At 41.3% G+C, this 26,842-nt stretch overlaps 1 protein-coding gene across 1 annotated transcript in view; it reads left to right on the top strand.

The window, feature by feature from the left end:
• The first annotated feature begins 563 nt into the window (after nt 1-563).
• Nucleotides 564-26,842, top strand: part of cemip (cell migration inducing hyaluronan binding protein) — a 198,561-nt gene continuing 172,282 nt past the window's right edge. Inside the window, exon 1 of the mRNA XM_022743348.1 lies at nt 564-686. The gene's annotated coding sequence lies outside the window, so the exon portion shown is untranslated. The remainder of the gene's footprint in view (nt 687-26,842) is intronic.

Below are 26,842 nucleotides of genomic sequence, written 5' to 3' on the forward strand. Positions count from 1 at the left end.
TTTGGGGATAATATATGTCGACTGAAGAAGAACTTGACTAGCCGTCTAGACCAACAAAAAATAAATAATCATCATTTCCCCACCACAATTAGGCGAAATCTGTGGCAGCGTGGAGGAAGCTTTGAAATAGCATTTAGATTTTAAGAGACAAGATTTACAGACAGTTGACACAATAAAGAATGTATGAAAAATGAGTTTAACAATCAATAAAAACGTTTTAGAAACAGATTTTGCGTTTATCTTCTTTATAATTCTGTATTTTCTTTCTTTATTTGATCATCAATACTTTCATTTGACCTCAGTGGCATATCTGTAAATGCTGCACCTTGAAAATAGCTAGGTTTCCAATGAATAGAGCAATGAGGAATACCCCCTCACATACGCGCGCGCACGTACGCGCGCGCGCGCACACACATACACACACACACACACCCACACACACACACACACACACACACACACACACACACAAACACAGACACACACACATGCAGTGGGCGTGCCTTTCCTCCAGCTGGAGTAAATAGAGGCGGCGCAGGACCGTGCGCTTCGGACAGGGACTGGCCACGTCTCTGCGCGCCGACACCGGCTGACACATAAACAGCGCTCCGCTCCATCTCTGCACAGCTCCGAGCTGCTCATCTCACAGGCTCCGGGACCAGACACAGACTACATGCTCCAGGTCGGTAGGTCTCTGTCGACTCTTTAACACCTTTGTCAAGGGCGAGAGCGCGTTGTGTGTGTGTGTGTGTGTGTGTGTATGTGTGTGTGTATGCACGGGTGTGTGGACATTGTGGTGCATCCAGAGTGGGTACTCATGTGAGCTACAGGTGTGCTGGAAAAAAATCCGTGTCGGTAAATGCAGTTTGTGCTGTTTGGCAGGAGGTACACTTTATTAGCGTGTCACAGCGGACTGGAGCTGCTCGCGGTCCGTATATCTTGTCAGCGTGCGCTGCTGGACTGTACGCACGCCGCCTGTCCTGCCACGACTTTAGGGGCAAAGGTAAGTGGACTCCTGGACAGTGCACGCTCCAGCACACGGTCCCCGACTGTCTTTAACACTCAGTCCCTCCGTCGTCGCACCGTGCGTGCAGCTGGAAGTGAAATAGAGAAATTACTGTAAATACTCTCCACAAGGATCCTGTGAGGGCAGCACTGGTGTTATGGTGTGACTTCACCTCAAGATGCTGTCAGAACACTGCCGGTTATTCTCGGGCAGAGATGAGCCGCGTCTATAGGCTGATGGACCTTTAAACACAACTTGAGCGCCAGAGGTTGTTGTCTGAAACAAAGAAGTGAAAATATGCTTTTCTGAGAATAGAGCATGTCTGTCCATCCAGCTACCATTCGCCTCCAAAGCACCGTGTATTAAAGCCGGCGTCTGCAGGTTTCCTCCACTCCTCCACTCTATGAATGGTGCGCACTGTTCGGCTCATGTAGTTCCGCGCGGCCATTCGGCTCCAGAGGAAACAAGTGTACTGTGCTCTCCAGGCTGCTTCCAACAGGTCAGTGGACCGTTTTCCTTCTTAATGTGTTCAGTGATTATGCTTATCAACGCTGTTGTCTGTGCAGATCTCAGAATTTTAGAAACACTTAGAGCAAGAGTCTAAAGTCCCTCATCGCAGCTCATCCCTAAACCTTTCTCTTTCCGCATTTTATATTTAAATCTAACTTAGAGAATACAGGTTACCCTCTTATATGACTGTGCGACCCCCTCCCGCCCTCCACACACACACACACACACACACACACACACACACACACACACACACACACACACACACACACACACACACACACACAATGCCAGGATTACAGCATAATTCCCGTGGCGAAACACTACATTAACTCTAAAACATAATATCAGGCTTAAAAGCTCAATATTGATTTTTATTTGAAACATTATAATACTATGTGATGAGATAATTACAGGTAATTACAATATATTCCAATATGAATTTGTATTTCCTCGGAGGTCTCTTGTGCTGCTTTGGATGATTTTAAGTACATGTGATTATCACTCTTAACATCTGAAAACGATTGCAGTTTCATTCCCTATCATTAACTCAACAGTTGCCCCACACAGTATTAAACTGTCTTGGTGTTGGTGCTGTACAGTCTGATAATGACTGCTACAGTTACTTGGTTGCTTACCTATAGTGCCTAACATCCGCATATGCCGCCTTTTAAACACTTCCCCCTTTTGTCTTCATCTGCAATGCAACTCATCACCGGTTCAGGCAGCTGATGGAGATTCTGTGTCTGTGGGGATCGAGTGGAATCTGTGCATTGGGTTGATGAATTGGTGATGCCTCAGAGCTGTCTTCCTCACCTTCAGCGTCCTCCAGAAAGGATGACATGATGAGGATGAGGAGGACTGTATTAAAGAGCAGGAGCAGGCTGCTGGAAGAGTGGCAGTAATGATGGTAATGAGAAGGAGGAGGACGAGGAGGGTGGCTTTCTTGTGGGAGCGAACAAATTGGTGTTTGAGGGACCTGCTCTGTAAAAACTGATGGTTACACAACCGGGTGAGACCAAAAATAAGAAACGGCTCTAGAAAGCTCAGGTTGTCAGTCTGTTGGGTTTTGGTGGTGAAACAGAGAATAGGAAGGTGTAGAGAATCTTGAAAATGAATCATCTGAGAGCGAGCTGCCTCCCAGCGTGAGAGGCTGGAGTTGGGATTACACAAGCTCTGGTATGGTGGCACTGCCTTTCATCTATGGCTGACTTGCAAATGTACAAGCTGTTGTGAGAACTGTTTTGTATGTGTGTGAGTATGACTGATACTCTGTGTGTGTGTGTGTGTGTGTGTGTGTGTGTGTGTGTGTGTGTGTCTCAGAGATTCCTTTCCTTATTATAGGCTTGCATCACTTATGAATCTGCACCTGCTCTGATGTGTCTGATCTGCTGCGACTGGTCTGAGTTCAGCTGCTGCATTTCACTGCTTCGACAAACAAAGCTGACCTGCTGCTGGAAAACAGGAAACCCAATGCGTCAACTACAAATGATGTTTATATTCATCTAATTTACAGCAGCAAATGAATTTTGAAAGAAACGTAATTGCGATCAGGTTATGTTTTCAATTAACCATAATGAGGGAATGTTTTTAATTCACATATAAGGTAAGCCACAAATATGTTGATACTGGACATATCAGTACAATGTTCACAGAGAGTGTGTTCATTCAGTCTTTCTGTACATTATTAAACTTTGTCTAGGTACTCACAGGACTTGGTTAAAGTTGGGGAAAGATTGTGGTTTGTTTTAATAGAGAAAAAGGTTCCAAAATGTACATTTAACCAAGGTGTACGTTGCTGAGCTAATCACAGATAAATGATTTTCCTTACGGCTAGCAAGCCCATAACCTGGTGCCTCTCCCTGCATTGGACTTGAAAGTGTGACCTAGGCCCTGTTCAGAGCTGCATTAACATGTGTCTGCAGTGATCTGATCATAAGTGGACAGCTCTAAGTACGTGAGTTCACACCTGCTTTAAAATGATGATTATAATTGCTGATTAATGATTGACCACTTGTGATCGGCTCTTACTTTCTGCTTCATGTGAAATAAACAGGTATGTGTTGTTGTTTTCAGCGACAGGCAGGTCCGTTGTCAACGTGCTTGTGTGTATATGTGTGTGTGTGAGTGAGAGAGAGTGTGTAGTTGACTTACCTCTGCGTCCTTCTCTTCCTCCACCGGACGGAGGCTCTGAATGGGCCGCGGGAGCCGTTCTGTCTTTTCAGTCCACTCTTCTGTGTGGATGTTCAGTTCGTACCGAAACAGTCCATACTCTATTTTCTCGGTCGCTTTTTTTTTTCTCCAAAGTGTCTTGCCTCCAGCATCTCCCTTGTGGTCTGTCCAATCCCACCCCCAATCTCCACGGGTGCAACTCCAACCCCCCCCGGTATAATGTCAGTTCTGACCTTGCTTCCTTCACCTGCCTAAACCACACCTAGACCTATAAAACAATCGCCCATGATAAAGTGCAAAGAACTTTACCATAACCAAAGTACTTCTGTTGCCTAAACCAAACCACAGACAGGATTCTGGATGTGAACTCCAGCCTCTGGTATGACTGTCACCCAAACCACCTGCTATATTATTAAATACAGCTCTCCCACGATACTTCTAAACATCTTTTGACAAAATATCAACTGTCTGTTAAGGATGTGAGGGCAAAACATGTACTTGCCACAGCCCAAAACTCTTGCTCAGGAGCATTTACTCTGTTATAACCCCCCCTCGTAGACCTAGCCTGGACCCCTCTACAATCAGCTGCAAGCACTTCAAAAAAATTATTTTTACACAAGGTTGAAAATATCTGCCAGAGTCTCTCTCCCTCTGATGAAGCTATCTCCGCCCCAGACAAGAGTCCACCAGCATTTGGCACATTTCTGCCCAAAATCATCTCCATCTTGAAGCTCACTACTGACTGCCTTGATGCTGTTCCAGTCAAGCTGTTTAAAGAGGTTCACTTAGTATCCTCAATATTATTAAGAGGGGGAAGGTCCCACCACAGCTCAAACACGCCGAGGTTTAACCCCCGTCTAAAAGAACTAGAATGAAAGCCTCACGGTCTACGCTTCGGCTAACCAGCCAATTTTCAGCAAGCATGGTCACAGTCTCTCCTTCCTGAGTTACAGTCTTGAATAACAGTCAGAACTTTATGATGTCACAGTGAAGTTGACCTTTGATCATTTGGATATCAAATGTCATCACTTCATTTTATCCTTATAGACATTTGAGTAAAATTGTGTCATGATTAGTGTATGAATGTGTGAGTTATAGATAAAACTATGTTTTTTTAGGTCACCACAAACTTGAGCTTTGACCACCAAAATCTAATCAGTGCACAATGTACCCACCCATGTTGGCGCGTTGTACTCTCTTGATAATGCGCTGTTAAAATAAAAGTGAAATACTGCGCCACCGACTTCAGACCAGGTTTTTGTTGGTCAGTCACTTTTTGCTGCCTCAAATAGCAACGCGCCTCATTTTAAGATCAACACGCCCATGGGTGCTCAGATTAAACAAGGTGAGCGCTGGATGGGAAAATGACAAATGTGTCGGTCCGCAACTAGCAAAGACATTTATGTTTCAATTTGCACCACTTTTTGCTAGGTGTAAAATTTTTACAGTCCCTGTCAGTGTCTTTAATGCCCACCCCCCCCCCCCCGACAGCTACTCCACCACACATTAGGATCTACTCTGTGCGCGCCGGCGACCGGCCACGCCGCCCCAATCGGCAGCCGCGGGACCGCGACGGCAACCACAACCGGGCGCGACTATGCAGCGATCAGAACCACAGTGGCGTTCTTCACCTGTAGGTGAAGGCGCGGATGGCACGCTGGCGAGGCGGCCGGGGCCCGATAGGGGGTACTAAAGAGGAAATCTCTGCTTCCCAAGCCCACCACAAATTACTGTCCAAGCCACAACATTTTGTGTCTTTCAATCTTTTTTAATTTGGCGGGGTATTAAGCATGAGTGATGTAAATGAGCAGAGCTACGGTTGAGTTAATTTGAATGCACTGCCGCTAATTAAGACCTGACGTGAGGCTGTTAAAGCTGCATCGTGAGCATGTCTGCCAACAATGGAGCACAAAAGAGAGTGAGTGAAAGTTCTCTGCTGCTGAACCTGAAACACTGGCAGAAGAAACCAGGGACTGCAGCTGCACAGATGTGCTCCTGCAAGGAAAAAGGAAGGGGAGAAAATATCAGTAAAACAATTCTGCCCAGACTTTGGCTCATACCACAGTATGTCATGAGTGAGAAGCCTGTGAAATGTTCTCACATGGTGTTCTAAATCCCCGTGAGTGCTTCCCGCACAGGAGGTGATTCCTCCTTTTTGTTTGTATGGACTAACAACTGTGGAGTTCTCATGAGCTGTGATGATGATGACAGGGACTTAACTGACAGAAGAGCCACCTGTGAAACCCTAAAGCTGCACTAAAATCAACGTTTATTTATCTATGAGACTGTCCTCCTGTAAAAGAAAAAACAAGCCCACAGGTCGTCTGTGCATCAGGTTATTATGACCCATAGTTACATTTTGTTGCTAGGCGACATCTAGTGGTCATAGTAATGATGACAGGAGCAAAGGGAAAAGTGCGGCGATGTAGTATAAAGAGAGACAAAGTCCACGTCAGGAGGAGGTTGTGCTGGATGGATGAATGTGACACAGGAGAGCGGTGTTCGATTCCCAATTGAAATTAGCTGTTTATATTGTGACCATGGCAACAAAGACCACGTAACGTTGAGGAAATACTTATCTTAACCAAAATCCCGATCTTTTCCTAAACCTAACCAAGCCATGACTGTTATCATAGTAACCATGGTGACAAAGGTAGGTACACCACTGTCGGTAGAGTCGGCGTCGCTACGGTCGGCGTGTTGATTATTGTAACCATGACAACCGAGATCCAGTACATGTGCAGCCATAGAGATGCTCCTATGGGTTGAATCAGAGGGTTGAAAAAAACGACCTGTGTGGTCGTTCAGGTTGGAGGAGATGTTGTTATTTATATATACTATGAAAGATTGATCAGATTATTATGTCCAAAATATATCCAAGAAAATAAGAAAATACTGCTTTGTGCATATGCATGTATACAGTTTGTATATCTGTGTAATATGCCTCTGAGTTAAAAAAAAAAAGGATGACTTTACAAATCTAGGAACAATTTTAAGCCTTTTAAGTGTGGAAGGAAAAGCTACTGAGTCACCTCTACATCCTTTAAAACCCACACACCCCCGAAACTTTCTGGCCTGTCTTGTATTATGTCTATTGAAGGAAATCCTTTTCCAATGTGAGGAACACAACTCTTGGCAGAAAAAAGCCTCTACTTTCCAGTACAGTCTGGAGTTTCCAAACACACACACACACATCAGCACATACAGTCAGAGACGTACAGTCAAAGGGAAGAACTGGCAGAGAGCTGCCACCGTGGATGATTGGGCCGGTAGCCAAAGGCCACAGTTTACTTGAGGAAACCATCAGCTCTCAAGCTTCAGTGGAAAGAGGGAAATTTCTTCCTCCTGCAGTCAGGCCTGCTGGCCGCAGCCTGCTCTCTGCTTTCCCCTCTGCTCTGCTTCAGAGAATAATAGTGCCATATTTGTAGATGAGTTTACCCAGATGGAATCTAGACATCTTTTTTTTTACCCATCCATCGACTCCTTAATGAGCTGTGAAACTGTTTAGAACAGTTACTTTCCTGCCCGTACTTGCTTGCTACTTGCAAGACCAAACTTCAACGCCCCTCCATAAAAAACGTTCTTAATTAATGACATAAAATAGCAACGATGGGCCTGCGTGGATAACTGGGTGTAAATTGATCCCAGGCTCTGCCCTGCCCTGGCACTACAACAGACAGCTGCTCGTGCTTTGTGGGTGAGTCTGTTGTCCCTGCCTACCTGCCAGAGAACCTGCTTAAAAGCTGACATTAAAATCACACAATGTAGCCATGTCCTGCAGACCATGTTTTGCTCGGGTCCCGGGAGTCTCATTTAGATCAAAGCCCTGAGAGGAGCGGTGTAGTGTAGCATACACCCAGTGGAATTCTTGTTTACCCACTTTTTGGTTAGAAAGAACTGGGTTCACCACCTCAGCAGGCGAAGGAAAGACCTCTGACAGATATGAATAGCAAACATATTGTCAGCACATTGCTAAATGGACAAAAGCTGACATGCAGATTATGTTGCCACAAACTAGCACCTGTTCACCACATGTAAATGTAGCTGCTATTTTTAGGCAAGTATTGTCTTTTGGTTTTTGGTTTCTGTTTCTGTCATTACCAAGGCTGGGTTAGTTAATATAGGGTTTATGAGTTGAATCAGATGTTTTTTTCTTTCTCTGTGTAGTAATGTAAGCGCTCTAATGGAGGGCTATGTCGCCTAATATATCAAACTGAACTGAACTGAACTATATGAAGAAACATTTGTACTATATTTATCAGCTGTAGTTTTGGTATTCCAGTTTTGACAGGTATGGTTTGCAATGTCTCTGGCTACAATCACACTACTTTCATTTTAAAACTGTTTTTAAACAAGAACAATCTCCACCCAGATGACCGTTGAGCTCCATATTAGAAGTGAAATCCGTCCATACAGTCACACCTGAAGACGCATACATACATGACTGATTACATACACTGGGCATGCATGAGCCAGTGTAAGCAGGAAGCACTTTGTCCACTCTGCAGTTGATTAGTTGCACAAAATACTACGTTTTAACCGAATTTAACTGAACAGCAGCTGCTAGCAAAGACAACAAGGTCAGTAACACTAATTCATTATTATATCATAGACCTGGATGTCTACATCATCGTTTTCAAAGGTCTCAGTTTTTGCCCGTCCAGATACAAAACAACCCAAAGTTTTCAAACTAAAACGCGTCCAGCAGCGCTTCTGAAAGTCTCTGTTTTAGGCGCAGTAGCGTAGTGTGAACGGCAGGAGCAAAAGTGATGCATCAGTAAAATGTAGTAGTGTGGATGTAGCCATTGAGTCATTCAAAAACAAACCTTGTTTGGATCCTGCCATTGTGAATCCCATCTGGAGCCACCTACAGCATCAAGCCTACAGGTTGAGTGTTTGATACTGAGAAGACAGATATTCAGCGGATTATTCCTTCAGGGGGAAAAATATTAATTCTGCTCTGAAAAATCTTTTGTTCCAACTTGGAACACTGATGTAGCTGTTTCAGAGCTTCGAGTGTGTGTGAAGCTGCTGCAGGGCCTTTATGCAACAGGCCAAGAATGTCTCAGCAGTGATTAGTAGTTTTTAAGCAGAATCAGAGCAGGCACGGAGCTGTCGACAGAGATAAAGGAGTATGTCTGTGCTCTCCAAACAGCAGATCTCAACATGATACCACTGCACTGACCCTGTATTAACACACACACACACACACACACACACACATACCTGTACTTCAATCTTTGTGAGGACGCTCATGAACATAATTAACATAATAGGCCCTTACCCTAACCCTAACCATCACGTCTAAATGCCTAAGCCTAAACCTAAACCTAGCTCTGCCTCTAAGACCAAGTCCTAACCCTCAAACAGCTCCGTGAAGGTGTGTCTGAAAGTGACTCCTTCCATATGTGGATAACGAGGTTTGCCTGTCCAAACACATATCTTGGCACATTAGAAGCAAGGCTTGATAAACAAGCAGGACTTCCAAGTACTGTGTGTGTGTGTGTGTGTGTGTGTGTGTGTGGGTGTGTGTGTGTGTGTGGGTGTGTGTGTGTGTGTGAGAGAGAGAAAGATGCAGTAGCAGGCAGAGAGCAACTGTGTGTTGTATTGAGGCTTTTTTGGAAAGAAACACAGGAAGCTGTGGATGAGGATACTTGCTACTTTCTTGTCTGTGCAAATCGATCATCGTTTCCATTAACGCTTGGAGCAGCTTCTCTATGGAAATCTATTTTCTATCTTCTATATTTGTATATATGTGTGTGTGTGTGTATGTTGAAAGTGACAAGCATACAAGAGTGAGTGAAATCATTGAAGTGAAAACATAGTGTGGGTCCAGACTCCAGTATAGGTGCAGGGTTTGGGTTAAGTTTGGGGAGAAGCTTAAATTGAAAGTGGTTAATCCTCAATATCCCATTTTCTGTGTGATAGTTTCCCGGCCTTTGCTGCTGTGTTCATTACTCTGGTGGTGATACACCTGTCACTCAGACAGCGTGTCTGGTATTGTGCTGAGTTATTTGTTTGAGTTTCAGTTAAAGCACTTCTGAATTTTTTGCTTTTATTTATTTCTTTGTCTGTTCAGCTGAGGTGGATATCACTGGTCATACAGAACCTTCCATTAACTGAAAGACCCCTCCGATGAAAATCAAGTGTTTCACCCCTTTTTAACGTTCATATGTTTTTATATAACACAAGATGAGAGAAATAATCATCAGCACCATGACTGCGTGTTCCCACCTTGAACTGCAGTGAACCAATGACGTCACAAACCTAAGGAACCAATCCTGTCAACTTGTGGGGATGAGGGGCGGGGCTAAATAAACCTGAAACCTTGTCAGTACAGAGAAAGAGAGTTAGCATTAGCACGACCACTGACACAGTGTCAGCCACTGCCAGTTACAAGCTAACAAACAACATAAACAAATAGAAAATGCTAACTATGCTAATTGTTGCTGACCGTCTGCTAGTCTCTGATTTTATTTTTAAAACCATATTAAACAAAATATTAATCATAGTTTAAGAATATTTTTAAGTTTAAAACATGTCTGGAGAGTAAAGTTTAATGCTTACACCTGTTACCATTTTTCTCTGTAGGAAATTAATTTCACTTGCCACATTTCCCTACTTCACACACCAACCACTAATCTAGACCACTGAACATGGACACACACACACACACACACCCTAATTAATCTACACTTAATCTAATCTTCACTCCCCGACTCATATCATACATCATCACATACATCATTATAACTGCTTCACGATAATGTCCATTATCTCTTAGTGTACAAACACACTCTGTCAATGTCTATGTCAGCTTTTGTCTTATATGTCATCTTATATGATTTTGTGTTTTATGTCTGTTTTTTAGTTTTATATAAAGCTGGCAGGCCTGGCTGTTGATCCTCAGTGACATCAGGACAACTGGTAACGAATTACACAGCCATATGATTCATTGTGTAAATAAAAAATCCTGTTTTATGCAGCTTTAAAAAGAATATAATGCAAATCCGAGTATGGTGAGGCAGGTTTTGGTTCTAGGTTGTGTAAAGCTGCAATATGCAGATATATGAATGTATGTGACACCAGTTTGGTATCAGCAGTAGCTCAGCAAGATATCTGATCTCCTTTTTATTAAAGCATAAAGAGAAGACACAGGCATATTGAGACGTTATGAATGCCATCCATTTTACTGGATTTTCCTCCTAATTTCTATTCATGTCTTTTGCTCTCTCTCTCTCTCTTTCTCTCTCATTCTCTCTCTTTCTCTCTCTCTCGTCTCTTGCCCAGTCCAGAACTGCTGTCAGACTTGCAGACCTTCCACACGGATTATTTTCAGGACACAGGGAAATCACTTTGTCAGTTTCTCATCACAACACACACACACACGCACACACACACACACACACGCACACGCATACACACACACACACGCACACACACACACACACACACGCACACGCATTCACACACACACACATGCACACGCACACACACACACACACACACACACACACACACACTCATATAAGGATAGTATGTGTCATATCACACTCTCCCAGGAGTGATGAATATACTTGTTAATATTCATCCATTAATACAAAGTGTGTACATGCTGTGTAACCGTAGCGTATCCTTTGCGCTGTGTTGAATAAAACATGTCAATCTACTGTTGATGATCATCTCACATGTGTCTGCTGGCTGTCACTCATCTCACCTGGCCACTGTCACAGCAGCAGCTCCTGTCCCGTCTGCTCTCCACTGATATGTATTTTTGGAGCGAAGCTAAAAATAGTTTGTGGTACTAAGTGTATGAAAGCTGTTTTAGATACAGTTTAGTAAGTCACAAGTCATTCCAGCAGTCATCTGGCAATGAAAGTACTTTAGTACGCCCACATCCCATTAATATTCTGTGCACCCGCCACAGAGGCTGCCACTGAAGTCCCAGAGGTCTGGACTGTGGTAACTTTTACCGCAGGCCACTCACTTTCTGTTTATTTTTGTGAATGATAGCAGTTTTTGTAAATGTCATCATTCTAAAGGAGCACCCCACCAACTTTATACATCAGGCTCAGTTCTCAGTTTTCCAAAATTTGAGAAACAGTGCTTTCGAGATCGACTTCACCTGACTTCAGGAACTGCTGTCGAACATGAAGTTGAACAAACCTAACATAACCCTGGTGATGTCATGGGGATGTCACCAGGGTTATTTCAGTTTGTGCTTCCAGATGAGAGACTTATAATCGAAAGCCTGTGTTACAAACAGGCACGTGGAGAATGAAAGATGTGGGCATTTAGCTCTAAAAAGTTGTATTGTGGGAAATGTAGGATGCAATTTTTGAAGCGTGGCCCATAGGATATCTGATATGTCGCTTCAACATTTTTTTCCATTCTTTTTAAAAATGTGTCTCTGTGACGTTTCAGGTGTAATAGTAAATCACTTGAATAGTCTCTGTGTTGATTAAGTCTGTGACAATGGAACGGCCAACAAATGTTAGTGAATAGACTGAAGCACTAAAGTTTAAAATACAGCCACAAGTGGAAATTACCAGGGTCCAAGCAGTAGGATGCCATATGTATGAGTTGCTACATTGGTACCATAGTAGGACTCTGGTGATCTGGTGTTTCCACGGAGATATCACAGGCAAAACAGGTATTTGTTTTGTCTGTTTAACCTCAAAACATTTAAAACAGATACAATGTTGGTGTGAAAGACCTGAAAAAAAACAGCATTCTGCTGGTTTCAGGAGAATCATCAAATCCAACACATTGCAAAAATGTAAATGTTGCATATGCATACAGTACAAATTACAACAAGAGGATGAATATCACTGGATTGACCATAGTTTGCAGTGAGGCTTTTGTTGCAGTTCAGTGGATGTGCTGAAATGATTTCAGCTCTGTGGGACGTACGAGTGATTTATTTGAATTTTTCTGAAGTCTGGCAGGTGAAACGTGTAGAAATTTGTTTTGATCGTTTAAGCCAATTTTACGGTGGCACTGAGAGCTAAATGCTCTGCAGCTTAAGAAAACACATGCAAATAGACAAAACACAAACAAATACAGAAAACATCTTCATCAATTTGACAACACATGAGCTGCTAATACTCACAACACAACGGAAGTGTTTCCAGGGGGACACTAGGAAGTGATGAACCTGCTGGGACGCACTTGTTGTTCAATACTTTCAACTTCAAAAGTCGCAATTGGGCATTGAACAACAAGTGCGTCCCAGCATGTTCATCACTTTTTTCTTTTTAAATTATTTTTGCCTTAATTCCGAGAGCGACAGTCAAACTGATGAAGATGCTTTCTGAATTTGGAGCACGTGTGTGTATTTGCATGTGTTTTCTTAAGTTGCAGTACTGGATTAACAAAACAAAATTTCCTGAACAAGTTGAGATAAGGAAAGTCTGAAGTTGGGTCAGACTCAGAATGCTTTGGTGAGTAAATTCCCAAACACGGCCTGAAGATATCTACCAAGATTTATGATGATTGGTTAATGAGTTATGGGCAATATTCATAGAGTTCTGCCCCGTGAAGACTTCAAGCACAGAGGTTTCAGTAATGACAAAATAACCACAGTTTTCCTGTCTGAAGATGAGTCATCCCTCTTCTCACAATACGTGTGTCTATTTCCATATATACAGCTTTCACATAGACCTGAGAGAGAGGAGGACTGCCTGGTCTGGAGAATGTCACCACACACATCACATTAACTCCAGGCTTGTTCGTCGATTCAAGGCTTTAACTGCCTCTCTCTCCTCATATATTCATCAAGATGGCTAAGGATTTAACTCCCCGTGTTTTGAATTGATGTTGGTGGTGGAAAAAAAAAAATGATAGGAATTGATTAAATCTCTTCATCTGTTCTCAGCTGGCAGTGTGTAGTCACGTTGAGGTGATTGTGAGGATGTAAGCAAGTTAAGAGTTTTTTTTCTTTTTTTTTTTTTTTTTAATCACAACTCCTAGCCATTATTTAAAACTTGAGCAAAAGATAGCAGGAATATGCAGCTCACTAGCTATGCTATGACCTCATGTTCCCTGCAGTGCTGGGCGCTGGCTAATCTCTGCCTCTCTCTCTGTGTGTGTGTGCGTGCGTGTGTGCGTGCGTGTGTGTGCGTGCGTGCGTGCGTGTGTGCGTGCGTGTGCGTGTGTGTGTGTGTGTGCATGCCTGTGTGTGTGTGTGTGTGTGCGTGCAGTAGTGGGATGAAGGTGAGGATGAGACTCTACTTCAGTGTTGTCTGTAAAGGCTGCAGTAAAATCTGCCTCACCCTGCCTCGAGGAACTGCACCTCACAATTTTCATTGGACACTCAGTGCATCGTTGTAGTTTACCATGCTGGTGGTAAAAATGCCTAAATGCTGTTTTCATGTTATTTTCCACCATAAAAAAAATAACATAAAAAATAACGGGAGAGATGGGAGAGAGGAAAAAAAGGAAAAATGAGTATGAACTGGCCTTATTTTTTTTTGGCTGGACTGTAACAGTGGGGCCAGCCCTATAATCTAGAATGTTCCTGACTGACTGACTGATCATATTTTCACCACTGGTTAGCCAAGTGCCTCTTCACTGAGTTGGAGTTTCTGGATCAAACTATTACTATTAGGGGGGTGTTTACAGCTGCAGCGTACTAAAGTGTACTTACAATAAGTAAACTGATATTTAGTGTATTCATAGGAAGTATACTTCTGGTGTTTTATTAGTGCACAACTTAAATTAAATAAACAAATAAATACATAAATGAAACAGCTATGAAATAATCCTAAAATAAAAAAATAGGTAATTCATGTAGAAATATATAAATAAATGTAAATATGAATATATTTTCATTTTATATTTATTTTATGATTCCACTTTATTTTTTTCAGGAGATAAGTTTTATTATTCCACATTTATTTAGTTCTGGACACTTTTATTTCCTAATGCCACATTTATTTCCCAGCTCTTTTTATTTCTATCTATTATATTCAAATGAGGGGGCGTGGTTAGCTCACAGATTCAGACCAAAGCAACAGCACAAGAACAGCACTGATATAGCTATTTGTTAATTTATTCACTTTAATAAATATTTTCTATATTTCTACATGCGTTATCTAATTTATTTGTTTCAGGATTTGTTTCATAGCTGTATTATTTATTTATTCAATACTAATTTAGATGGCATTCCACAGTAAATTGTAATCCGTCCTAATTACACTATAAACCAATTATAAAAATCAGCAAATTAGTCCTTTCTTTGAGGGTGTGCTTTGATCAGTTTAACTGTTTAACAGTTTAACTAAAGTTTTGCAGAATTTGACCTTTTTAAATACATTTTACTATAGTGCACTTTAAATAAGTTTAATAACTTATTGGTACATTTTCAATTTAATTTTAAAATGCAATTAATGTTTAGTTGGCAGCGTACTTATGTTTTTGTATTGTTATTATCTTAAAAAACTTAGTTCAAAGTCTGTATGTTTTCATGCAATAGGCTACTTAAATTGTGTTTCTTGTGTTTCTTGTGCACATAACTGAATATGGAATAAACATGAACAAAAAACAAAAAGCACTTTTTAATAGGAGCTTTTTCAGCTTTACAAACCTTAAAAAATCAGCTTGTAGTTTAAAACACGGTTCAGAATGATTATACTACTCCTCCACATATCAAATACTTTGTTTTTAATGTTGAACTTGTAAAATAACTTGTTTGTTGTTGTGTACTATTTGAAGTGCATATTTTATGGTACTGGAGTTAATTTCGTGGTTTGATTCCACTCTATTTGATACAGACTTCAATTTGATTCCATATCAAATCAGTTTGGGATATTTCAGCGAGAAAACAAACTGAAAATCCAGAATGTATCGAGACATCTGCCTGTTGAGTCTGTTTGGCAGCAGCATCAGAGAGGAGCTCCCGTCATTGTTTGTTAATTTGTTCAAAATGTAATTTTGTCAACCAGCAGACCAGAGAGTTCAGAGAGTGTAACCTATCAAACTGTATAGTTTTGATGTGATTTGTTGTGATTCTGAGATATTCACTGTAATAATGTTCACATGCTTCAGCAACAATAAGTGTATTTGCTAACACAGCAGAGGCTCGATGTTGCTTCACTTTTTGATGTTGTTTTATGTGAAGCTTGCCAGTAGCTCTCTACTTGTTTCTGAGCGTCTCACCAGGCATAAAAAAACTTGAAGAGAGTTTTCAAGTCATGAAGTTCCCCTGACCGTTCATGTTGTATTTTAAGATGAAAACTTCTAAAGTGAAATAAATCAGAAAAAGAATGCATTTTTGCCTTTTGCTTTTTGTTTTCTTAATTTAAATGCCCAGATAAAACAGTGCACTGAAGTTTAATTAAGTTTACCTGATGTACTTCTATGCGCATGTGATTTGTACTAAAACTGTGCTGTTTTCTTAGCTATGTACTTAGCATGCTAATGGTTTGTCCATAATGTTACTAAAGATATACTGAGTTTATTTATTTGAATTTACTTTCCAGATAACTTTTAATACACTTACAATATATAAGACAGATTTATAACTCAACCAACATGTGTGGATAACATTGTACACTGAAAATATAATTATTTGAATTTGAAATGACTTTCAAGTGCAGTTAAAATATAATTACAATAGACTACAGGTTGAAACAAAGTATACTTTGAAAAACTACATAGAAGTGCATCTTAATGGTGTCTCAAAACAGTAGAGTCAAATGAACCTAATTGTATTTTAGTACATTCTGAGTAGCACTAAAGATACATCATCAGCATACGAACTACATTATTAATACATCAACCACACTTTTATTACATCAATCATGTGCACATGGAAGTGTACTGAGTGCACTCAAGTCTACTCCAGTGTACACGCCTTAAACACAGAGGGCCCTGTCTCAGACTGATGCAGTTGTCATTTTCCCATCCAGCACCCATGTTGTTTACACACACACACACACACACACACACACACACACACACACACACACACACACACACACAGACACTCTGTTACACACACAAACAGTGAGCTGAGAATCTGCTTCAGATGTTTGTCTGATGTTTAGTCAGGTGGAACATTACAATACAGCTTCAGAAGGTCAGAGCATTCTTTGTGACTTGGCCTATTGTGTGTTGCACAACATCGCCATGCATCATGGATGTCTCTAGGCATTTAGCTGTGATGGCTAAGGTTAGAGTAAGGGGCTGCAGAATTCATTAAGTCAATGGTGGGTCTCTACAAATATAGCTGTACAAATGTGTGTGTGTGAGGGCTTGTATGTGTGTGTACGTGTGTGGTTGTGAGGACAATTCTTGGTTTGAAATCATTGTTGTGAGAGCATTTTGGTTGGTTGTCACAACTTCAAAGAGCAGAACCTGGTTTTAAGGTTTAAACCTAGGCTCAGCTGGGGTTGGGTTTATTTGTGAGGGTTAAATTTAGGGTCAGGGTCAACCACCCCTCCAACCTGAACAACCACACAGGTCGTTTTTTTCAACCCTCTGATACGACCCATAGCAGTGTCTCCTGAAATAGCGTCCTGAGGGTGGCAGGTGTACTGGACCTTGGTTGTCATGGCTACAATAATAAACACGCTGACTGTATCAAGAGCGACGTACCTATCTTTGTCGCCATGGTTACTATAATAACATTCATGGCTTGGTTAGGTTTAGGAAAAGATGTTGATTTGGGTTAAAATAAGTACTTCCTCAACATTAGATGATCTTTGTTGTCATGGTTACAATAATAACAAAAAATGGTCATGGATAATAGAAACAACATAAACAGCTACTTCCACATGGGAATGGAACACAGCTCTCCTGTGTCACATTCATCCATCCATCACAACCTCCTCCTGACGTGGACTCTGTCTCTCTTTATACTACGTCACCGCACTTTTCCCTTTGCTCCTGTCATAATTACTACAACCACTAGATGTTGCCTAGCAACAAAATGTAACTGTGGGTCATATTAACCTACTGCACAGATGACCTGTGGGCTCGTTCTTTTACAGGACAGTCTCATATGGGGGCTAGGGACTGCATGACGTCATCATGTGGTTCTTGTGAGTGTTTGCGTGTGTGTCTTCCTCGGGTGAGGGAGACGACAGGGAGAAATCTTTAAAGATTTCAGTAAAAGAGTACAGCAGTGTGTGTATGAATATAGACAGGCCATATGAAGAGCACAGTGTTTGCTGTGAGGTTAGCTTCCCCTTGGATTGGGAATTGTGTCTTTCTTCATTCAGGCAGGGCTTCAGTCAAAAAAGCAGGATTATCGTTGAGGCTCGCTTTGAAGTATCGCCCTGAAACACGTTGACAGATCCAAACACTTTCCTAAGCATTTATTGCTGAAATGGTAATGCAGCTAAAGACTGCAGACTCTCGGTGAGGGCATTAGCATTTGTCGATAGAGAGAATGATGCCTCAGACATTTGACAGTAATCCATTGAGGGAGAAGAGCGTACGATTTCTTTTCACGCCTGTGTGGTAGATTGTAATTACATTCTCTTTGTCTGAGGGAGATATTTCCCTATTCAAAAGCCAATAGACAGCCATAGGATAACGGTCATCTGAGTGTCGAGCTGCTCTATAAAAGGTTTTTGTCAATAAACTGACGCAGCCAGATGGAGACGTCTGCTCTTCAAGCTCATAATTCATTCTGATGTCAAATCAATAGCTTTAATGATGTATATGCAGGCTGGCATTCATGGATTCGTGTGCAACTTAATGTGCATGCGTGTGTTGATAGAATTATAGAAGCTGGCTGTTATCATGTTGTGTGTGAGAACAGAGTAGGTGTGTATTAGCAAATTAGTCAGCTGCTTTAGATGATGGAGCTGCTTCTCCAGGTCCTCATAGCCCAGGGCTGAAAAAAGAGGAGAGGCACAGAAAAAGTGTTTGTGTCAATAGCTTCAAATTATAACCTCGTTATTTAGGTAGAAACTGTGTAAATTGTCAGCCAGAGCCTTTATTTATCTGCACCGCAAAAAGAATGAGACTTTTATTAAAAAATATTTTTAGTCAAGCTCAGTCTCCCAGATTTATGATCTGCTCCCATTTTACTTCGTTAATTGAATCTCGCTGATCTTAATTAATTCAGTTTAATGTACATTTCCACAGCACTAATTGGATCAGTGCAACAACAGAATCCTGTCATACTTTCAACTCTGCAGCCCTCACTTTTTTTAACAGCAGTGAACAGTTTACATTCATTAATTACCTCCAGTCTTTTTCTCAATCAGTGTTCCTACTGTAAATGAACTCAACACTTTGTTCACCAGTGTTTCACACTGAAGAAATTCCAGTGGTTCAAAAGTGCTAACCCAGCAACAGCAGAGCGGATGGAATAGGAAGTATCAATAAATTAATTATGAGTTTTCTATTACTTGAGACACTGTTAGGAAACAATTCAATCCTCATTTTTCTCTCCATCCAAATTTCATCCTGTTCCAGCTCAGTTGCAGCTACAGGCTGAACTAAATTTCCAATAATAAGACAAATCCTCTTTTTCCTGCCTGGTCCTGCTCCCCTATGTCCTGTGGGGTATTTCTGCCAATGGCCTGCATCACTGCACAGAAAAATGGTAAGCCAGTAAGACGGTAAGGATAATACAACAGGCTTGTGTGTGATGTCACTGTAATGTATTTTATGTGCATACTGAAAAATCTTCTCACAGCCTGTTTTCTTGTTTTATAGAAGACAGTCAAACTCACTTCTGTAAGTGCAAAACAGGAGGTTGAAGTGTCAGATAGCTCTGTCTGGTTGAAGGTATCACACTGAATAAATTAATACATAATGACATCATTGTTGGGCATGTTCACATGTGCAGCAGAGCTCTGAAACACAGCTGGCTCCCTGCTGTTGAGTTACTAGTATCGAGTTTGTGTAATAAAGTAATTATACAGCAGTTAAAGCTAAAAATAGACATCAATTATAATGAAGCGTAAGTGATATCTTTACTTACATCTGATCTCAGAACAGCTTTCTGCCCCATAAAGAATCCAATGCCTGTTTCCATTCATCATGCAATTAATTGCCCTCTTGTTGTGGCAGCAGGGTATTATCTCTGGGTGCCTATCGTGTCTGTCATGTTCGTGGGTGTGACAGTGTCGTCGACAAAGGCTGCAGCTTGACAAGCGGAGAGGACGGCAAACATTTTTGGGAGCGGTGCGCGTGGGCATTGAGGAGAATCCTGGGGTCTTCGTCGGGCGACTAGCAATAGTAACACAGGTCCTGCCTTGACTCAACTTCTACCGTTCTGAGATCAGTTATGATATTGCACGCATGCGTAGACGGGTGTGGGCACTGAAGAAGTGAAGCGTCAGGAGGCAGCATGCAGTAGCAAGTAAACAAGGAAATTACATGGATTTATCATCTCTGGAAGATCTGCAGTAAGTTTGAGAAGTTTGAGACTGAATATTGTTACAGGATTACAGCGGCTTCTTTCAGGAATATATTGGTAACGTGGTTTGTGTGCATAGTGCGTGAGAGAGAGAGAGAGAGAGCTAGCAACCGGAGCAGAGTTAGCTAGTTAATCAGCAGTAAGCAGTATAGCTGTGAATGTACTGTGCGATGTAAGTGCACTTCAAGCTGTTTGTGCTACAACCACAACTTCAGCTCCTCAAGACTGAGGCAGGTAAATACAGGATTCTACATTGTCACTGGAGTGTCACTGTCAGTTAATGGTAAATGTTTTTGATAGAAGTGATTTTTAGATATTTTCTCTCCATACTGCACATTTGATATGTTTAGTGTCAATAAGGAAGAATAATCTTAAAACCTCTTCAGCCAGGAAGGAGAAAGGAAGGAGAGCAGCAAGATGGAGGAGAGAAACTTTCAGCACAGGAAAGACAAGCAGCACAACATCATGAGACAGGACAGGCTCTGAGTTTAAAAGAGACTTGCTGCTACTACTGTCGTGAAAGGGTATGTTTCAGTTTAGAACATATTTTTGACGTTGCTGAGTTGGGGGTGGGTGGGGGCTCTGTAAAAGTCACCACACATCACTGTTATAGAGATATAATTGATCTTAGTTCAAGTCTAGTGTTCACTTCAGTGCTAGTTAATGTTTTTATTTCCAAAATCAAAATCAAATGCTGCTGCCCTGTAGGAGCTAGAACAACAGTGTGAAGTTGCTCTTTGAAAATAAGTTTTGACGTAGCCCAAAAAGCACAGTGTGTGAAATCAGTGTGTGTGTTTGGTAATTAAGTCTGACACAATGTAACGTTCCGTCTGTCATGTTTCAGCCTCTCAGGTACTTCTTTAGCCTGCTGAGAATAATTTTAGGTTAATTATTGGCCTTCACACATGAATTACTGAAGGACGAACAACTTGCATCTATTCTCAACCACCACTTATCCTGCTCCGGGCCACGAGGGCTGACAGGTATCCCAGCATGCATTGTGCAAGAGGCAGGGTACAGCCTGAGTTGGTTGATGAGACTTACTTGGAGAGACTGGATATTTGTTCAGAAAGAATTTTACAGAACTATAGTCTGGTTCTGTTCGAGTGTCCTCACATGTGTTCAACCAACCCAACCTCTGTGAAATGTACTAGAGCAGCAGCTTGTTGGGCAGTGGAGGAGCACACCAGCTTTACCTTGCTTTGAGGATTGTGTTATCAAGTCTGCATCCCTGATTGGACCAGAGTTACTGGTCTTGGTGGAGCTGTTTCTGACATTTCTTCACAGGTCTGACTACAATGTAAATATTGTAAATCGTCTATCAATAGAAAATAACTGCAGTGTAATCATAGATGCTGTCTTCCGTCGTGTCTGCAGAAAAACTGAGAGAAGACTTTTGAGTTGACTGTCTTTTGTGTTGATAAAAGTGGACTGAAGTGAACTGAGTTGCGGTTGTGGGAAAAAATTGAAATAGACGAAGCTGAACTATGAAATGAATTGACACACACACACACACACACACACACACACACATACACATGCATACACAAATCTTGTCATTTGCTCTAATTGGGTTTATGATGATTTTCTATGTTTATCATTACTAATTGTAAGATTATTATTTAGTGTTTTTGTATGATCTGACAAGATTCGAGCAATTAACCCATCATTACTGTTGTCAGTCGTAACTCTGACTGGCACCGCTTTAAGTCAGGATCAATCCCTCTGCAAAAACGATGACAATCCCTGTCCTAAGGTCAGTGCTTTATCCATTAGGTTTTTCACCCTGCCTTCCAGTTGTCCTGTTGGAACAGCTATACAGAGACTGCTATACAGATTAGCAAGTGTGTGTTCCATGAACTACTTTATTTTGACCATAATCAGAGCTTCAGAGCTCATAAGTGGATGCTGGGGCAGAGGTGGCACTTTTGAAGTGATATATGAACAACAAGCAGTAGGAGCAAATTCACTTCAGTTCAATTCATTGCATTTATATAGCACCAAAAACATACATGCTTTATCTCATGGCACTTTAAAGAGTGAGGGCAAGGCAATTTAAACAGAGACACCCAACAGTTCCAACACGAGCAAGCACTCAGGAACTCAGAACCAGACTCAGCCATTGGGTTGAGAAGAGAGAAAAGGGGGAGAGAGGAGAAATAATAACAACCATTATAATGATCAATAATCATAATAATCATAATATGTGGTGTTTTATATATATATATATATATATATATATATTAGATGGTTCAGATAGCTGAAGGATCTGCCAATTTATAGTCTTAGGGGACGAAGAGCAGAACAAAGAGGTACAGTGGAGCAAGTAGAGAATAGGTAATCAGTCGTGTCGTTCTGAGGGATTGAAAAACATACAAATTAAATGTCAAAATGAGTCGGCAAATATACTTGGGCAGCCGCTAATATACTGTTAAAGTCTGAGTGTGGGAAACCCTGTTTTAAAAGTTAGAATTATGGTTTCATGTCGCCGCCCATCAGTCAAGGTGCTGGAAATATGGTGACAATCTCCCCTTCTGTCCAGAAGTTACGGCTAGAAAAGTGTCATCGCCTCATCATTTTTATCCTATTAATCATTTGTGAACAATTATGTCATAATTACCACATGGATTCTTAAGGTGAGGCCTTGTTAGGTCACAGTGAGCTTGACCTTTGACCACTAAAATCTTACCAGTTCATCCTTGTGTCCAGAGTTTGTACCAAATTTGAATCAATTCTTTCCAGGCACTCCTGAGGTATCGCTTTCACAAGAATGGGAATCCTTATTTGTTTGACACAATGTGAAGCAGTGGAGCTGTACATATTGATTAGTAATGTATTCACAAAGTCAGCATATAGGAGCATATATATATATATATATATATATATATACATACGGTAGCCTGTTACTGTATATACAGTGTTTGTCTGTCTCTTACCACCGGTTGACACACACAGATTGTCAATGGCAATGTGATCTTCACACAACACTAGAAAGAATACACTCTGCCAACAATCACACTGTTTTGCCTGATCCTTATACTTCCAAATGTATACATCACAGGACCAAGATCATGCTGATGAGAAGGATGATAGTATATTGGCCCAAATTGCTACTGCTAATTGCCAACATTCAACAACTGCCACATATAATATTATCACTTGGCTTTTTTTCAATATGGTAGCAATGATTTGCACTGTGTTATCACGCCTAACAGTTGAAGGTCGTTGAGTTAAGTCAAGTATTCAGTTTGTCTGTGATCATTCAGATGTGTGTGAAGTCCCACTGCTTCTCTGGTTGCATTAGAGCACCATTCTCCCTGAAAGCATCTTAATTTGAATCCTCTGACACAATCACCATCATTTACAAGCTCTTCCAAACACACCACGGGATCAATTATGCATGGAAGCTCAATGAGCCAATTAAGAGTCCCAAATCTCTCTCTAATGGAAATAATTTGTTATTTACAAGTTCAAAAATCATCCCTGTGTTTCTCCCTGCTGTAAAAAGACCAAGGCCCTGCAGTTGATGTTAATTCTCTGTACTAGGTTGCCAGTGGGAGGGCAGGCATTTATTAGCATGAAGGAGAGTCTTTCTGATGCACTTTTTAAATATCCTGCCGTCTTTTGATTTACTCTCACATTCAAAGGAAATTAAACATGTTTTGCTGAAACTAAGTGCCACCCAGCCTGGAAGTGCATGGGTGTGCTTTAACATAATCAACATGATTTCTTTGGTGTTAGAAAGCAGGGTTGTTTGGTGAGTTTGACTTGCTTCTGCAGTAGACTGGTCTAATGGGAGTGGACAGCTGCACAAAGAAGAAAGATTTACTAAATCTGAGGCTTCAAAGTTTCCCATGTTAACATCCAGAGTAATTCATCTTTTAATCTGTGAAATGTTAGAAAATGGTGAACACGAGGAAGAGTCTACAGCCATGCTAGCAGCTCTGTGTGACTGTACTTGCCTGTACAACAGTGGTGCTTTGAGCTAAATGCTAGTGTCAGCATGATGACATGCTCACAGTCACTGTACAGTCTCAACATGCTGATGTTTAACATGTTACCATTGTCACAACCTTAGATTAGGATGCTAACATTGCTAATTAGCACTAAGGTACTAGGCCACGTTATGAGACTGGGGACCATAGTAGAGCAGGTGGAGCTGGGTTACTGTCATAGTGGTTGTACATGGGGGACATGGTGAACCTGTCTGGTCAAAGATGGTCTCTGGTGTGAGATGTGAATGTCCACTGACTCCTGGTCAATGACCTTTGATGACCTGTTGCTATGCAACAATTTTCAGAGGTGCAGTAACTCCTTGGAAATATTTTATTTATATTTTCTTTTTGTTATTACTTTAATCACAAATTAATTCTCCAGTTAAACATACATACAAATTATTCCAGAGGTCTAAAGTTTAGCAACTTAAACCACAATGAGACATGTTGTTGTCTTAATTTCCCCAAAATACAAAGTCAATTGGTCCTACTGAATATTACTGAAGACAAACATAGACTTTGATCTGAAGTCTAATAGATGTAGACACAGTCATGGCTCAACTCTGATGCAGGTCTGCCTTTCCCTCCAACAACATGCAATAGGGTCACAAGTATGATATCTGTGCAAGGTATTTTTAGACATGATTGTTAGTTGCTCTCACACGAAGACTAACACACACATGTCGAGCTGACACACTTCAAAAGGAGAACTTACAATCCAGGTTGTCTGAAGTGTCTACTTAAAAACTCTGCCTCTGTAATTACAAATGCAGATTAGATGAAGCCATCAATCATGTGGTAGGTGTAGGACTGCAGGGAGCCTTACGAGACTCCTCCTATAGCTGTTAGCCATTGCACACGTACACACACTGACTGTGGTGTATGCCAGCGAGAGGACAGGAATATGTCAGAGCAGTGAGGAAAAGCAGCTCAAATATTTAGGTAATTTCTCCCATATGTCTTCAGTTGCAAATGCTCTTTGACTGGGACAGATGTGTTAGTACTGGCCTTGATGTTTGGCAGCTAAGTAATTGCATCCATACAAACTGTATGTGAGTTGCCTGTTTGAATCAGAAACATTCCTGCCACATTTTACTGTTAGGGTAAACGCAGCTGATCGTGGCTGCTTTTTTTTTTTTTTTTACCAATCAGGGCCAAACACATACTGAGCTCAAGCCTTTATGTGAACCAGTGCTAGACAGAACACTGATCAAAATGTAAAACGCAAGCTGATGAATGATATGTCCAAATAGCTGATGTAAATGAACCATTAGTTGATCACGCCTGTGATACAGTGGACAGTGAAGCAGATGGACAGCAGTTACATGTGTGGACACAGATATTTAAACTATAAGGTTAACATCATTTTCTATTTTTCTTATTGTCATCACATCTCACATGCAGACTGAAACCAACAATATGTTTGTCATAGAGTGAGTGCAAACAAGTGGTTGGTTTCACAAAGATATTTCAGACCGGTCTGTAGTGTTAGGTCAGTCTCAGTTTCACTCATAGATCAGTCTGATGTTAGTCACACTGTCTCACAAAAATAAAGACTGACTCATTTTAATCCAGAAAAATTAGACACCTTACACCCAGGCAGGATAGGAATTTCACGGCGACCATGGCTGCCGTCGCCTGCCCCTGTGGCCGCGACGCCCTGAAAAAAAATAGTACGCCCTACAGCCACCATTGTGGGCCTCGGTGCCCACGCTACTGTCAAAATGATTAAAGGTTGCTTTGAAAGCGTCACTGTAGCAGTGCTTGCAGCTTGGATCGGTTGTGTGCATATACTGCACTGCTAACTTCTAACTAACTAGTTAACTCTCGGCTCGGGTCTCCAGCATCACCGCACAGAGATGATGAATCACTGTGTAATTAGCTTGTTTACTTGCTACTGCTGCCTCTTTACACTTAATGAGCAAGTTTAGTTTCAACACACGAGCATGTGAATAACGCTGCAATATCATAACAGATCTCTGAGTCAAGGACAGATTAACAAGCTCGTCCTTGTCAACGAGTCACGCCCACGAAAATGACAGAAACTATAGATACAATATTTAACTTTAACAACTTTACTGTGAAAAATGATTATGCGAGTTTGACACTTGAAAACTGTTCTTAAATTCATCTGCTGAAAGTGATGAGTTTCTCTGAAATACATTTACATAATATAAAGAAATATATTTACATAGGCTAATTATGAGACGTCATTGGAATATCTCTGAATTTCATATGTAGTGAGTATGAAGGTATTGTTAAATGCTGTGTATTGCAGCAGTTATGTCATGCAGACTTCAGGATGAGCCTGCTAACCATCAGCGAGCCTTAACTACTGTTGGTCACATGCTCCGACACAACACGACAGGCCAGAGATCACATCAGCAGTGAAATCCTGCATCCCCTGCCTCTGCTCTCTGTATTCTCCCAGCTCCCTCAGCAGTGGAGGAGGATTTACAGTTCCGCTAATGGACAATCATTCTCAAAAGCTGGAGGGAAGAAAGAATACATGCAATTAAAGGGAGCGTCCGCCCTGCAGGGGCCTCTTAACGAAGAAAAGAAGCTTTGGCTGAGTGTTGACCGTAGGTCCCCAGACTCTTAAACACTTACCTACGGCCAAACCATTAGTACAGTTGAATACTTGTCATTCAGGCCTCATTCATTCTCTCTCTGCTCCATATTAACCTGTCTGTTATCCCACACAATGACAGAAAGAAAGAGAGCGATGAGTGGAGCGTGAGACCTGGTCTGATTAAAAACAACAGTCTGTGTAATATG

The sequence above is a fragment of the Seriola dumerili genome, unplaced genomic scaffold (genome assembly GCF_002260705.1).
Source record: "Seriola dumerili isolate Sdu_G_001 unplaced genomic scaffold, Sdu_1.0 BDQW01000003.1, whole genome shotgun sequence".
Taxonomy (NCBI): Eukaryota; Metazoa; Chordata; class Actinopteri; order Carangiformes; family Carangidae; genus Seriola; species Seriola dumerili.